This window comes from Eublepharis macularius, chromosome 1, assembly GCF_028583425.1.
Source record: "Eublepharis macularius isolate TG4126 chromosome 1, MPM_Emac_v1.0, whole genome shotgun sequence".
NCBI lineage: Eukaryota > Metazoa > Chordata > Lepidosauria > Squamata > Eublepharidae > Eublepharis > Eublepharis macularius.
The window spans coordinates 114,400,982-114,415,867 of NC_072790.1; the positions used below are offsets into that span (position 1 = coordinate 114,400,982).

The 14,886-nt window shown below is 43.7% G+C and overlaps 1 protein-coding gene across 7 annotated transcripts in view; it reads right to left on the reverse strand.

The window, feature by feature from the left end:
- EPB41L2 (erythrocyte membrane protein band 4.1 like 2) overlaps nucleotides 1–10,899 on the reverse strand; it is a 176,037-nt gene extending 165,138 nt beyond the window's left edge. For all 7 annotated transcript variants that reach the window (XM_054976681.1, XM_054976812.1, XM_054976615.1 and 4 more), the window contains exon 1: nucleotides 10,763–10,899. The gene's annotated coding sequence lies outside the window, so the exon portion shown is untranslated. The remainder of the gene's footprint in view (nucleotides 1–10,762) is intronic.
- Nucleotides 10,900–14,886: the final 3,987 nt, after the last annotated feature.

Genomic DNA, 14,886 nt, shown 5'->3' on the forward strand with positions numbered 1-14,886 from the left:
TGACATGGGTATCCAGCAATCATCCATCTGTAATGGCAACTATAATAAACTTCAGAGCTAAGGGGGAACCATTCAAGAAATATATGTTTGCTGAAGATATTTTAAAGAAAGTCACACCAGTGAACTGGTGGAAGTCACTTAAGCACTTGGATTTAGAGACTGTTCAAGTAATGATTTCACTTTTAATAGCAGTAGCTTCTTCTGCAGGCGTTGAAAGAATATTCTCTTCCTTTGGACTCATTCATTCTAAATTGAGAAATCGTTTGGGACCCGATAAAGCAGGAAAGCTTGTTTTTCTTTTCCAGATTATGAACAAAGAAGAAGATGAAGATGACGAGTGAGCTACAGAGGACAGTATTTAAGTTTTTCATGTGTAGGCTGGGCTAACAGTCTAAGTTTCTTAAAATATATATTTTTTGTTTAGCCAAATTAGTTAACAAACATGGATGTTTGTTTAAGCAAATAACATATGCTGTAATGTTATTGTTTCAGTTGAATAAATAAAACTATTTAAATTGTTATTATTAAGGTAATGATTATTTTTCTCCTTCCAATAAAGTACAACACAAAAGTTGTCCAAATATGAATGATTAACCTAAACTGGGGATAACTCATCTCACAATAAATTAACTATAATGTGTTTCTAACAGTATTAAAATCAATATTTTATACAACTGTAAAACTAATATGAAAAGTTGTTATTCTAAAAATCTTCATCTACTTGCATATTAAAGTTATACCAGCAAAAATTAGTCTTTATGTAGAAAACTATGATTTAAATCAAGCCTTACTGACTAGTGATTTAAATCATGATTTAAATCAAATCCACCCTGCTTTCACTTCACATTAGGCTTTGTAGACAACTGGAAACAGCAAGACTCTCCTCTCCCCAATGTCCCCTGTACGTGCAGGTGGAATCAAGAATAGTAGAGGAATGTTTCTCCTACCAAGTACAAAGTACGTGGCCCAGCCTACAATGAATTCAACTTGGCACAGGAGTCTCACTTTATGTTGGAAATCCAGGGCACAGAATTACCAAAAAGATTTGTATTAGTTGTTGGCAACTTGACAATTGCATCTTCAGACCCTTGTGGTATCTCTTTTTACCCAGAGTTATATCCATCTTTCTCACTTAGGCTCAAGGAGGATTACAAAATTTAGACAGCACAATAGGAACACTGTAAGACACAATAAGTAAAGCAATAAGAGAAAGCCAGTTTGCTGTAGTGGTTAAGAGCAATGGGACTCTAATCTGGAGAACCGGGTTTGATTCCCCACTCCTCCGCCTTAAGTCAGCTGGGCGACCTTGGGTCAGTCACAGCTCTTCTAGAGCTCTCTCAGCCCCACCCACCTCACAGAGTGATTGCTGTGGGGATAATAACGTACTTTGTAAACCACTCTGAGAGGGTGTTATGTTGTCTTGAAGTGTGGTATATAAATCGAATGTTATTATTATAAGATTGGATTACAAAATTAGAAATCAATGCAATAAACACAGGATAAGACAGCATATCATAAGCAACGCAAACAAGGAATTACAGTGTAATAAGAACAAAATAATGTATAAATTATAAAATAAACAGTGCCATAAACTACAACAATTTGGTTGCTTTGTCTTACTCTGTGTAATCCATCTTGAGTCTCAGCAAGAAAGGTAGGCTATAAAGTATGCTATAAATAAATAGAATAGAGGTGGCTTGCCATTGCCTTCCTCTGCAAAGCAACCCCAGTCTTCCTTGATGGTCTCCCATACAAAAACCAACTGGAGCCAACCCTGCTTAGCATCCAGTATCTAACAAGATCAGGCTATACTATGCCACCATCCCACTCCATAGATCTACACAGGAGCATTATAATATTGGCTATTTTATTTTTAATCCCAGCATGGAGTTTGCCTTTTCCACTGCTGAGCACACTACGTCAACACTTTCATTGAGCTATCCACTATGACCCTGAAGTCTCTTTCCCTCTCAGTCTCGGCAAGCTCAGATCCCCTTAGCATATACTTGAAGTTGGGATGTTTTTGGTCCAGTGTGCACCACTTTACTCTTAACTACACTAACCATTTGCCACATTGTTGCTCACTCACTCAGTTTGTGGAGATCCTTCTAGAGCTCTTCAGAGTTGGCCTTGGTTCTCAGCATCCAAAATAATTTTGGTGTCATCTGTTAACTATACTGTTCACCTCCAGTTCAAGATCATTTAAGAACAAATTAAATAGCACCAGCAGCCCCAACATCAATCCTTGCTGGACCCCAATGCTTACTTTCCTCCATTGTGAGAACTGTTCATTTATTCTTTGTTTTTTGTCATTTAACCAATTTTTTACTCATAAGAAGATCTGTCCTCTTATTCCATGCCTGCTAAGGCCTGGCCAGAGTCATTCAGAACATTCCAAGCATCCGCTAGGGATTTCAGTTTCTCTTTAAGCTTCCTTTTAACAATTTTGTAAAGTTCCCTATTTTGAAATTAAATGTTATTGTCTTGGACTTGAGGAGTATCTTCCCATTTGCAAGAATGCTGAACTTAATATCATTTTGATCACTGCTCCCAACTGATGCAATGGCATCTACATCTCACACCAGGTTTTGAGCCCTGCTTAGCACCAAATGCAATATTACTACCCCTCTGGTGGGTTTTGGTTTATGACAAACTGTTTCAGTACACAGTCATTTATAATGTCTAGGAATCTCATTTGTACAGCATGATTCAGGCACATGTTTATCCAGTCAATGTGAGGGTAGTTGAAATCACACAGTAACACAACATTATGTGCTTTAGTCACCTCCCTTATTTCCTTCTTAAAATCAAGGGTTTGATCACGTGGGACATAATGTATCCCTATTTTAATTTAAGGTAATCTTTAGAGTCCGGTATTTCCACACGTATCACTTCTGTTGATGAGTTTATTCTCCTAATGTTTTCTACAATATTTGATTCTATGCCCTCTTTGATATACAATGTGACACCTCCTCTAACACATTCCTCCCCATCCTACCTAGCTGATTCCCAGGTGTAATGTTTTGCTATGTAAATACGTTGCGTGTTTTATTTCTGTGGAGTAAAGTAAGGTTTTGAATGTATGGTTGCTGATTTAAAATGCAGGAAGATGGAAGATGGATGGGTGAGGGAAGTGTGTTATGATTAGATGGTAGCTGTATATAGGGGGCAGAGTTGACTGGGTTGTTCAGAGGGTGGAAGGAGATGCTGAAGGCATCTTATTTTTTGTGGAAGGTATTGGCCTATGTGGCTGTGGCAAGAAGATCTGTCCTCTTATTCCATGCCTGCTAAGGCCTGGCCAGAGTCATTCAGAACATTCCAAGCATCCGCTAGGGATTTCAGTTTCTCTTTAAGCTTCCTTTTAACAATTTTGTAAAGTTCCCTATTTTGAAATTAAATGTTATTGTCTTGGACTTGAGGAGTATCTTCCCATTTACAAGAATGCTGAACTTAATATCATTTTGATCACTGCTCCCAACTGATGCAGTGGCATCTACATCTCACACCAGGTTTTGAGCCCTGGTGCTGAAGGCATCTTATTTTTTGTGGAAGGTATTGGCCTATGTGGCTGTGGCAAAGTCTATTCAGAAAAATCAAAAGACCACCTGTACAACTAAGAAGCTAGTATTCTCTTCGTCAGATGCGTGGAACAGTAAAGTTGGTTAGTCTTAAAGGTGTTACCGGACTCTTTTTGATTTTGCTACTACAGACTAACATGGCTAACTCCTCTGGATTTACTGTATCTAAATTGTCATTTAGCACAAAGCACTCAAGTTCCCCCATCTTGGCTCAGAGGCTTCTAGCATTGGCATATAAACACCTATAACATGTTTCTCTCTCTAAGAGCCCTTAGCTCCTTTATCTCAGCACACAGCCCTCCTTTGCCATCTTATTCTCACTCCCAAATTATATAGTGCTCCTACCAATATTACTGAGTGCTTACACTGCTGTCCCTTCAGACTGAGTTGTCCTGAACTGGAGGTTCCCCAGGTCCTGATGGCTTTCCCCCTGGGATCAGTGTAAAAGCTTTTCTTCCTCTTTTTTTATATTAAGTGCTAGCAGTGCAGTTCCCTTTTGGTTCAAGTGAAGCCCATCTCTTTTGTACAGGATCAGCACATCCCAGAAAGCTCCCCACTGCCTAACAAATCGAAACCCTTCCTCCCAGCACCACTTTTCATCCACATGCTGAGACCTCAAATCTGTGTCTGTCTAGCTGGCCTTGCATCTGGAATCAGTAGCAGTTCTGAGAATGCTACCTTTGAGGTCCTCACCTTTAACTTTCTGCCTAGTAACCTATTTGTTTTCCTCCAGGACCATAAGGCTACATTTTCCAATGCACTACGATTGCAGACTCCTCCCCAGCACTATCTACCTATCAAGATAGCACAGGATGTCCACAACCTTCACACCAGACAGGCAAATTACCATGCAGTTAAAATACACATCACAGACCCTGCTCTCTATATCTCTAATGCCTTTCATTGACCTTGCACTCTACATTTCTACCAAAAGACCACCTCTCCCCCGCAACCCCACATGGGTGCCCTTGGTATGAAAGGGTATTGGCCCATCCTCCTCCTCAGACAGGCCATTCCACAAAGCAGAAAACGACAGAGAATACTGGAGTACAGGCAGCTGCTGATCTTATGCATTTGCAGGGTGGGACCTTCAAAAGAGTTTGCTCAGATGAGTTCAGCTGTCTCAATGAAGCATACTGGAAGAAGCCATTCTAAGCCATGTATGGCCTTGTAGATAACAGTCAATACCTTGAGTTGAACCTGGAAACTAATTGTTAACCAATGGAGCAACTGCAGAACATGTGTAATATGCATACTCTGCCTAGCTTCTAACAGAAACCAAGGTGCAACATTCTGTACCATGTGAGGTTTCTGGGTTGTCTTCAAGAGCAGACCAATGTAGGCCTATTACAATAGTTTACTCTTGAGGTTACAGAGGCATGAATTCACATGGTCAGATCAAAGGAAGGAGACATCTTCTGAGCTAAATGAAGAAAGCATTTTTTTGCAACTGAATTAATTTGCTTCTCCAACAACAATGCTGAGTTCAGTGTAACCTCTTAACCGAGTCAGTGAGGATTAGCTGAGCCTTATCAAATGTGGGAAGCACAATACCTTTCTTAGTATCATCTCTGTCCTGTCAGAATTCAGTTTCACCTTGTTCACCTCTAGCCATTTAAACACATCAGCCAGTGACTGCCTCAGGGCCTCTACAGCAGCACTGGATGGTTTGGGCAAAGAAATATAAAGCTGGGTGTTGCTGGGATACTGAGGACATTCAACCCAAAATCATGAATGATTTCTCCTAAGGGCTTTACACATAGAGGAAATAGCATGGTGGATAAGACAGAGCCAGGATAAGTCCTGTGGTGACAAAAACTGGTCTTCAACAGCAACCCTCTAAGTCTATTCCATAAGGAAACCATTCAAAGCACATTCATAGAATCATAGAGTTGGAAGGGGCCATACAGACCATCTAGTCCAACCCCCTGCCCAGTGCAGGATCAGCCTAAAGCATCTCTGACAAGTATTCATCCAGCCTCTTCTTGAAAACTGCCAGTGAGGGGGAGCTCACTACCTTCCTAGGCAGCTGATTCCCCTTTTGAACTACTCTGACAGTGAAAAAGTTTTTCCTAATATCCAGCCAGTACCTTTGTGCATGTAATTTAAGCCCATTGCTTCGCATCCTACCCGCTGCTGCCAACTGGAACAGCTCCTTGCCCTCCTCCAAATGACAGCCTTTCAAATATTTAAAGAGAGCAATCATGTCCCCCCTCAACCTCCTCTTCTCCACACTAAACATTCCCGGGGCCCTTAGCCTTTCATCATAGGGCTTAGTCTCCAGATCCCTGATCATCCTCGTCACTCTCCTCTGCACCCTCTCGATTTTGGCCACATCCTTTTTGAAGTGAGGCCTCCAGAACTGCACACAATACTCCAGGTGTGGCCTGACCAAGGCAGTATAGAGAGGGGCTATGACCTCCTGCGATTTCGATGCTATGGCCCCTTTGATACAACCCAAGATTGAATTAGCCTTTTTTGCCACCGCATCACCCTGACTGCTCATATTTAGCTTACAGTCCACTCTTACCCCAAGATCCCTTTTGCATATACTACTGCCCAGAAGTGTATCCCCCATCCAGTATTTGTGCTTCTCATTTTTGTGGCCCAGATGTAATACTGTGCACTTGTCTTCGTTGAATTGCATCCTATTCACAGCTGCCCACTTCTCCAGAGTATTCAGGTCTTGTTGAATTTTAATTCTATCTTCTTAGGTGTTTGCTACTCCTCCCAATTTGGTATCATCAGCAAATTTAATGAGCTGCCCTTCCACTCCTTCATCCAGATCACTGATAAAAATATTGAAAAGCACCGGGCCCAAAACCGAGCCCTGCGGCACCCCACTAGACACCTCCCTCCAATCTGATGAAATGCCGTTGACCACCACTCTTTGAGTGCGGTCCTCTAACCAGTTCCCTATCCACCGAACTGTCCTATAGTCCAGTCCACAGTCTTCCAGTTTGCCCATCAGAATGTCATGGGGGACCTTATCAAAAGCTTTACTGAAATCCAGATAAATCACGTCAACAGAGTTCCCCCAATCCAGTAAGCTGGTCACTCGATCAAAGAAGGAAACCAGGTTGGTCTGGCAAGATCTGTTAGGAACAAAACCATGCTGACTTCCCCGGATCACTGAGCGATCCTTCAGATGCTTACAGATTGATCCCTTTAAAATCTGTTCTAATATCTTCCCAGCAACAGAAGTCAGACTGACCGGCCTGTAGTTTCCCGGGTCATCCTTCTTCCCTTTCTTAAAGATTGGGACAACATTTGCTCTTCTCCAATCTTGTGGCACATCCCCAGTCCTCCAGGGGGCCTTGAAGATGATGGGCAGGGGTTCTGCAAGTTCTCTGGAAAGTTCTTTCAGCACTCTTGGGTGCACCCCATCCGGCCCAGGGGATTTGTATTCATCCAGTGCAGCCAGATGCCTCTCCACTACCTCTCTGTCAATGTCAATTAGCCACTCAGGTGTCCTGCCACATTTTCTATCATCTCTAGATGTGCCTGAGTTCTTCAGGGAGAAAACAGAGGCAAAAAAGTCATTCAGCCTGTCTGCTTTTTCTCTGTCCTGCATCAGAGTTTCTCCATCTACTCCCAACAGCGGTCCAATTGCCTCTTTTACCTTGTGTTTGCTTCTCACATATCTGTAGAAGTTTTTCTTATTGTAGCGAGCCCTCCTGAGCTTTGGCCTCTCTGATGGCTGATCTGCAATGCCTAGTAACCCTCATATACTCCTCTTTAGAGGTCTGTCCTTCTCTCCATTTCCTGAGCATTTCCTTTTTCTCTCTTAGCTTATTCTGGAGCTCTCTGTACATCCACATCGGTTTCTTGGAGCCCTTACCATGTTTCCGTCTTGCTGGGATAGTGAGGGCTTGAGCTTGCAAAAGCTCGTGTTTGAGAAGGGCCCACCCTTCACTTGCTCCTTTCCCTTCCAGCACACTCCCCCACAGAATGACTCTCATCAAGCCTCTGAGTTCATCGAAGTTGGCCCTAGGAAAATCTAACCTACGAGTCTGGCTACAAACTTCCTTGGCTCCCCACAGCAACTGGAATTCAAGGAGGACATGGTCACTTCCCCCTAAGGTCCCCACCACCTTCATCTCATCTACCAATTCTTCCCTGTTGGTTAATATCAAGTCTAGTATGGCCGAGCCCCTTGTAGCTTCCTCCACCTTTTGAAAAAGGAAGTTATCGGCCAGGCAGGTCAGGAAATTGCGTGATTCATGATGCTTTGCTGAGCCTGTCTCCCAGCACACATCAGGGAAGTTGAAGTCACCCATAATTACAAGGTTCTGATGTCTGAATACTCTACCAATTCCCCGATACCTACTTTTAGTTCCATATGTCTCAACAAAATGGCATGGTCCACCACAGCAAAGGCTGCAGATAAATCCAATAAAAGATAAAACAGTAAGGAGACATATTCCTTATGTACATTCAAACAGAGATCATCAACTAAAGTCACCAGCACTGTCTCCATCTCATAGCCTTGCCTGAAGCCAGACCAAAAAGAAACCTAAAGCTGATGAATCAACCAGAAAGACCTAGAGTTTTTCTTCAACCACTTTCTAAATCCCATTGCCGAGAAAGGCAAATTCAGGTATCTTAAAAAAAGATAAACTCCAATATTTTTAAAAGGTGGTTTGAAATCATGTCTAGATGCACGTTAAAGGTGGTTTGAAAGCACGTTATTGTGACATATGATATGATGGTCATATGGGATAATGCCCATGCAAAGTAATATAATATCCTATTATCCTCACTACCACACATTGTGTTCAGAGCAAAGCAGCAAACTGAAAATACATACTAATGAAGAAGGGCAAGTGAAGGCAAAGAAACGTATAAGTTTTAAGTGTGTTAATAACAATGAGATCACAGACAAAAACAACAAAATATTTAATGCTACCTAGAAATACATGTCATCTAATAGTGTTGCTAGACTATATAGGCCAAAGCTAGACTGAGACAGTGCTGACAGTAGGTAGCTAGGATTATAGTTAATTCCCTTTCCAATCTTCGTCCCCTGTAAATTCAGTTCTAAATACAATTTTAGTGCAGTGGGGCTATCTATAGTTACTTGCAACAAATTTTCAAAATCAGAATGTAACTGCACATTCCCTTTAGGGCATCCATTTTCAAATATGTAATTACATTGATGGGATGGGTACCTCTAATCTACTGTGATCCTGAACCAACACAAGATGTCAGCAACAGCATAACTGAAAGTTATTTAACATTAAGCAAAAGTTGATTTGGGAGTAAGTACAGGGAAAGGTTTCTCAGAGACCCATCCCCATCTCTTCAGAGATTAGGGCCATGAACCCCTGGAAAAAAACTACTTCTTAACCAAATGACAATTCAGCCATAGAAACCCTTGTAAGAGCTATTGCCATACACAGTCCCCTCTCACAGCTCCTTACCCATCCCAAAACAGGATCTGTTCCAATAACAGAAATATACTATATGTCTTGTAACCACTCTCTCCAGAGGTGCTCATGTTTATGACCTGTCCGTGAACAAATGCTCTCACACTCTTATGACATGCAGCTCACCAGCCAAGCTACATGATGAGCAAAACAAACACACAGCTCTTGGCTCCAAAAGCAGTTCTTTACCCACAAACATAAACTCTCTCTTGAAGTCTCCATACACAGAGTCCCTCATCAACAAAACCCATCAAGAGCATGTAAACATTTATTATGTTATGATTAGGAGATCTGTAAAGGACATGGGTGGGAGAGATTAAGCGAATCATATTAATCACTTCCTATTCAAAAAGGGACATTGATCCTCAAGCAGCCCCATTCAGCAACAGGACAGGAGTACCATCACCTCCTTCCTAGACACCGATGGTAGGGGCTTGACACTTCAAACAATTCCCCTTCTAGAGCAGTTAAATTATTCCCCCCAAAAAAACAATGGGATTAGGCTGCAGGAAACTGCCCTGTCTTCAGACTCTCTTTGCTTTCAGTGGCCACTCCAGGGAGAGGCCAGCGATGAGAACTTTTTCCCTTGCTTCTTAAATGTATGACAAAGGTGGCTTGGGACACCCTCTAGCATAAGGTGGAGACTTTATATTTCAGCAAGGAGTGCAGACATCATGATATTTGTTTTAAGTGAACAACTTTTGACAATGGCTACAACCAGCACCGTGAACATAGGAGAGGTTACCCATACTGAACATTTAACTATTCAGATCCTATCCCCTGACAGCCTGAGGCGGCTTCCTTGATATTGAGGCAGACCAAGACACATCCCAGGTCAAACATTTCGAGGTTGCAGCTCATACCTGCCGCCCACCCGCCTCCCGCACTCATTAGGTGTGTGCAAGCCAGAAAACGAGGGAAATTTGAACAAAAAGATAGGATGGCTCCGGAACCAAGCGAGAGCTGAGGCTGCGTCTCCTCAATGAGAAGGGAAGACGCTCCCTAACAGAGACAGCAAAGTGCCCACTCCCACTGGACGAAATTTTAGCAGAGTAAGAGACGGCCCGGGGCAAAATCCTGTGGTGCATCTTCCGTCCGTCTTCTTCACACACTCTCCACAGCACCTTCCCTTCACGTGAGGGAAGGAAGCGGATATCCCGAGGTCAGCAGCCGCCGAGCAGATGCGCTTCTCCCTCGGCGAACGGCCGCTGCCTCTTCCTCCCACACAGCCCGCATGCGGCGATCGACGCCCCCCTTCCTCCTCCGAAAGAGGCGGCGGCGATTCCAGCTCCAACCACATCAACAAGTCAGGCCCAGAGGAGGCGACCGAGGGGGGAGAGGGCTGGGGAGGAATCTTTCCTCCTCCCTCCGACTCCTGGGAGTTTGAGAGCAACGCCCCCCTCTCCACCGGGAGCCAGAAACAAACAGGAGCCGGCGTTCCGGTCCAAGGGCGGAGGCGTCCCGCCCCACCGAGGCGTGCGGGCGAACTATCGAAGCACCCCTGCATCAGCTCGAGAGGGAGGGGGACCCCGATACCCCTCAGAGCTACTGCTTATGGACCCCGGCTCGTACCTCGAGCCCCCCCTCACCGCTTCAAGTTTCCTCACAGCGGGTTACGAGTCCCTGTCACTACTCTGCGCTGCGAGGGAGGGGAGACTGCGCGCCAAGCCCCTCTCCAGCGCCCCTTCCCCCTCATCGACAGCCAATCCCGCCAAAAGAGACGCGGCCCCAACTTTGCCCTACAGGGCGGATTACCTTAATGGAGGCTTTACTTCGCCGCCGTCGTTCCAGTCTCCTTCCTCCCCGTCTCCTCTTTCCTCCGCGCCGCCTTCTCCCTCAACCTCATTCGAAATTCCCTGGCCGCAGCCGTCAGCGCACCGCCAGCGCGAAGACTCCGGCTACGGCCCCGCCCTAGCTCCGGCCTGACCACTCCTCTACGCCAATCAAGGGCTCCCGCGAGCTACGGACCCCGCCTCTGGGCTTCGCTTTCTGTCGATCAATCACGGCCTCGCTCCCTTTCCTCTCCTCCCGCTTTTTCCTAAACTGTGCCGACAGTTCTTTTTAGCTGTCCCGCCTTCACGCCCAAACGTTCTCGCTTGCCTCAGGATATCTAATCTTGACACTGCGGAAAAACAAAGACGACAAAAAGGAATATATATATTTTTTAATTGTGCACTCATTTGGGCAAGATTTTTTTTTGGTAAAATGAATGCTATGGATGCAATGAAAATAAAGGGAAATGTTTGTGACTGTTACCGCATGGTTGCCAGCCTCCAGTTGGAACCTAGAAATATCCAGGAATTACAATTGATCTCTAGACTACAGAAATCATCTCCCATGGAGAAAATGGCTCCTTTGGAGGGTGGACTCTATGGCATTATACCCTGCTGAGGTAATTCCCCTCCCAAAACCTCTCCCTTTCCTAGGCTTTACCCAAGGGTTGTCATCTTCCAGGTAATGGCTGGAGATCTCCTGGAATTATAACTGATCACCAGGCCATAGAGATCAGTTCGCCTGGAGAAAATGATATTTAGGTGAGTAGCCATATTGGTCAGCAGAACAACAGGATTTGAGTCCTGTAGCACTTTAGAGACCAACAAGATTTTTCAGGGTCTGCGCTTCTTCGGGAACTCTGAATCGTTGATTGGATTTTGATTTGATTTATTAAACTTTTAACCTGCCTTCTCCACAAGCAGGCTCAGGGAAAATAACAAATTAGAGACAATAAAACATAAAAACAATAAATATGATAAAATACATTAGGTACAATACAAATATGAATTAAGACTAATCCCAAGATGCAGTGCTCAATAATGTACAATCAATGGGGGGTATATGGTCTATCTGCCCCCTCCCCCCCCCATGCACTGGGGAGTTAGAGTTCACCAACCCACACCTCCGCCCTCTTTCCCTGTGTGTATGGTGTATAGGGAAAGGGGAATGGCGCCCCATCTGGGATACTGAAATGTATTCTGCTATGTTGAGATGTGATTTTATTGTTCTACTGTTTTATATGTTGTAATTTATCTATTGCTGTAACCTGCCCTGAGCACATTCATGGGGAGGTCAGGATATAAATGTAATCAATCAATCAAAGACATTCAGACACTGGGGTGGGGGATGGTAGGCCGTCAGGAGTGAACTTGTAGAGGCAGAGGGGCTCACAGCAGGAGGCCAGCCAGATAGTTCGCCCATGCCTCAGCCGCAGTCAGAGGCCTGGCAGAACATCTCCATCTTACCGGCCTGGTGGAACTGTAATAAGTCCCGCTGGGCCCTGGTCTCAACAGAGTTCCACCAGGCCGGTGCTAAAGCCAAGAAGGTCGTGGCCCTAACTGAGGCCAGGCGAACATCCTTGGGGCCAGGAATCACCAGCAGATGTTTATCAGCTGAGCAGCGCGCCCCTGGGGAACATATGGTGAGAGATGGTCCTGCGGGTATGTTGGTCCCAGTCTGCTAAGGACTTTAAAGGTCAGAACCAAAACCTTGAACTTGATCCAGAATTCCCCTTGGGAGCCAGGGCGGTTGGTGTAGGACAGGTTGTATGCACATCCTAAACAGAGTCCCTGTAAGGACGTGTGCTTCTGCATTCTGGACCCATTGCAGTTTCCAGAGCAATCTCAAGGATAGCCCTATGTAGAGTAAGTTACAGTAAACCAGTCTGGAGGTGACCATTGCCTAGCTCACTGCAGCTAGGTCATGGGTCAAGAGATAGTGGACAAGCTGCTTGATCAGACAAAGATGCTTCACTAATGAGTTAGGGACCATAGACTTCACCACTTTGTTGCCTTACATACTATATATTTTTTAAAATATGTGCTCCTATGAGCTACCTGTGCTTCATGTCTTCTAATGTCAGTCCTAGAATTGCTTATGTTCTGTTTCAGCATTTCTTCAACTCTGTATTGGATTCATGCTGATGCTATGTCTTTGTAAACTTGCATTTATTTACCCTGTGGCATTGTTTATGGAAATTTCCTTGATATTGACTGTACTAATCTCACACTGTGTAATCTGCCTTCAGTCTTAGTGAGAAAGGTGGACTATATATGATATAAATAAATAAAATGCAGATTTGGCAACTGCTGTGTCCTAGGCCTCCACTGATAAGGAGTTACCCAGAACCACGCTCAGACTCTTCACTTTTGGCTCATTGAACACTATGAGGGCAGGAGAGCTGCCACATGGGGGAGCAGGTATTCTCCATGGCCTCTACTTATATCTGCTATACCTCCCCTTCTCCAAGAGAAAATGAAACGATGTGGGTAAAGAAGTTTAGAAATCAAAACCTTCCCATCCATACTATGAGAAAACCTACTTTGACTCCCATACTTCAGGAAAACTTTCAGAAGCAAAGCAAGTTTGGGAAATATCAGGGCAAACCACAGAAGAAGAACTAGAAGACAACATTGTATGTATGCCTCACCCCCAACCAACACTGCAGTTTGAGAGCCAGGGCTGAACAACCCTTCATGTGGAAGCAGCCACACCTGCAGATGCTCAGTAGGACTTCGTGTGGCTTGCTATGCCTTGTGGGAATTAAGAAGGAAGGGACTTTTCTGGGTGCAGCAGTGCAAAAGAAGGGTTTGACAAGGGTTTGTGGCCTGAGTGATGGCCTCATGCAGAAACCCTTGCTGAGTTGCCATCATATGCTTTCATCAGTGGTGAGACCAATCTCTGAGCAAATATTAGTTATACTAACTTCCACTCCACCATGCTCAGACTCCATCCTGTTTTGAACAATTTGGCCTTTTAACAAGCATCTTGATGTGTTCCATGCCAAGGCTGATTGGTGTTCTGTTAACCATACAGGAAGTTTCCTAGTACTATATAACAAACTAGGGGCCAAGTCGGCAAGGAATTATAGGAGGAGGGAATGATCTGGGAATTTCATTCCCACCTCCAAAATCTTGTAGGGTTCTATAAATTTCAGGTCTTGAGCAGACTAACTTCTGCTCTCCTCTTTTTTCTTTTACCTGATGGTCAAATGTTGTCAGCATCAGGATGTGTTTGGGGGGGGAGGAAGGGTAACCAATAGGCCTGGATGAAAATGTCCTGTCCCTTTAATACAGGATTATGAGTGGAAATAGACAGCTGACGCTTTTCTAAGACATGGAGGAACGTGATATCACTTAGTACAGCATTTCCAAACCTGTGGTTCATGAAGCCTCAGAAAATGGGCTGTAGGCTTTTGTAGGTTTATTGGTTTAAGTAAATTTTTGTTGGGATGCCTCAATGGTTATAAAACAGGCAAATTTAACGCATGAAAGCAATGGCTGTCAATGACCTAAGTGCCAAAATTCATATCACAATAAATCAATGGGTAGTCATTACTTGTAACTTTCTGCAGTAAAACTCTTCAAAATTTCATGGGAAATTGCAGCAAAACTACCTGAATACCTAGACTCAACACATATTCTCCATACAAAATAGCCTATGCAGTTTTTCTTTGTATGTGCCACAGAAAGGGAAGCATATGTTATATATTTGGAAATATATGTTATATATTTTTTCTTTAGCTGAGATATGCAGAGCAGAACTCGTATGTAATACATATTATATATTTGACATAGAAAAACAGATATTATGTGTTGGAAGAATGGTCACCTACTAATCCCCAAAATAAATATGATTACAAAAGCTGTGGGTTGATTCAAGTGAAGTCCACAATGTCCTGCCTTTTAGATCCTTGATAACAACAGCAAAAATATGTATATGCAAGTGTCCTGTTCCTTTTGGGTTTTACAGAGCCCTTAAGCAAACAAACCAAAATTATAATTCTAATTTCATTAAAATGGAGATTGACAATACACACCAGCCACAGGTAACACAATTTCATCTTACCTGGTAGCACAGTGAGACATGATGATGTGCTCTTCATA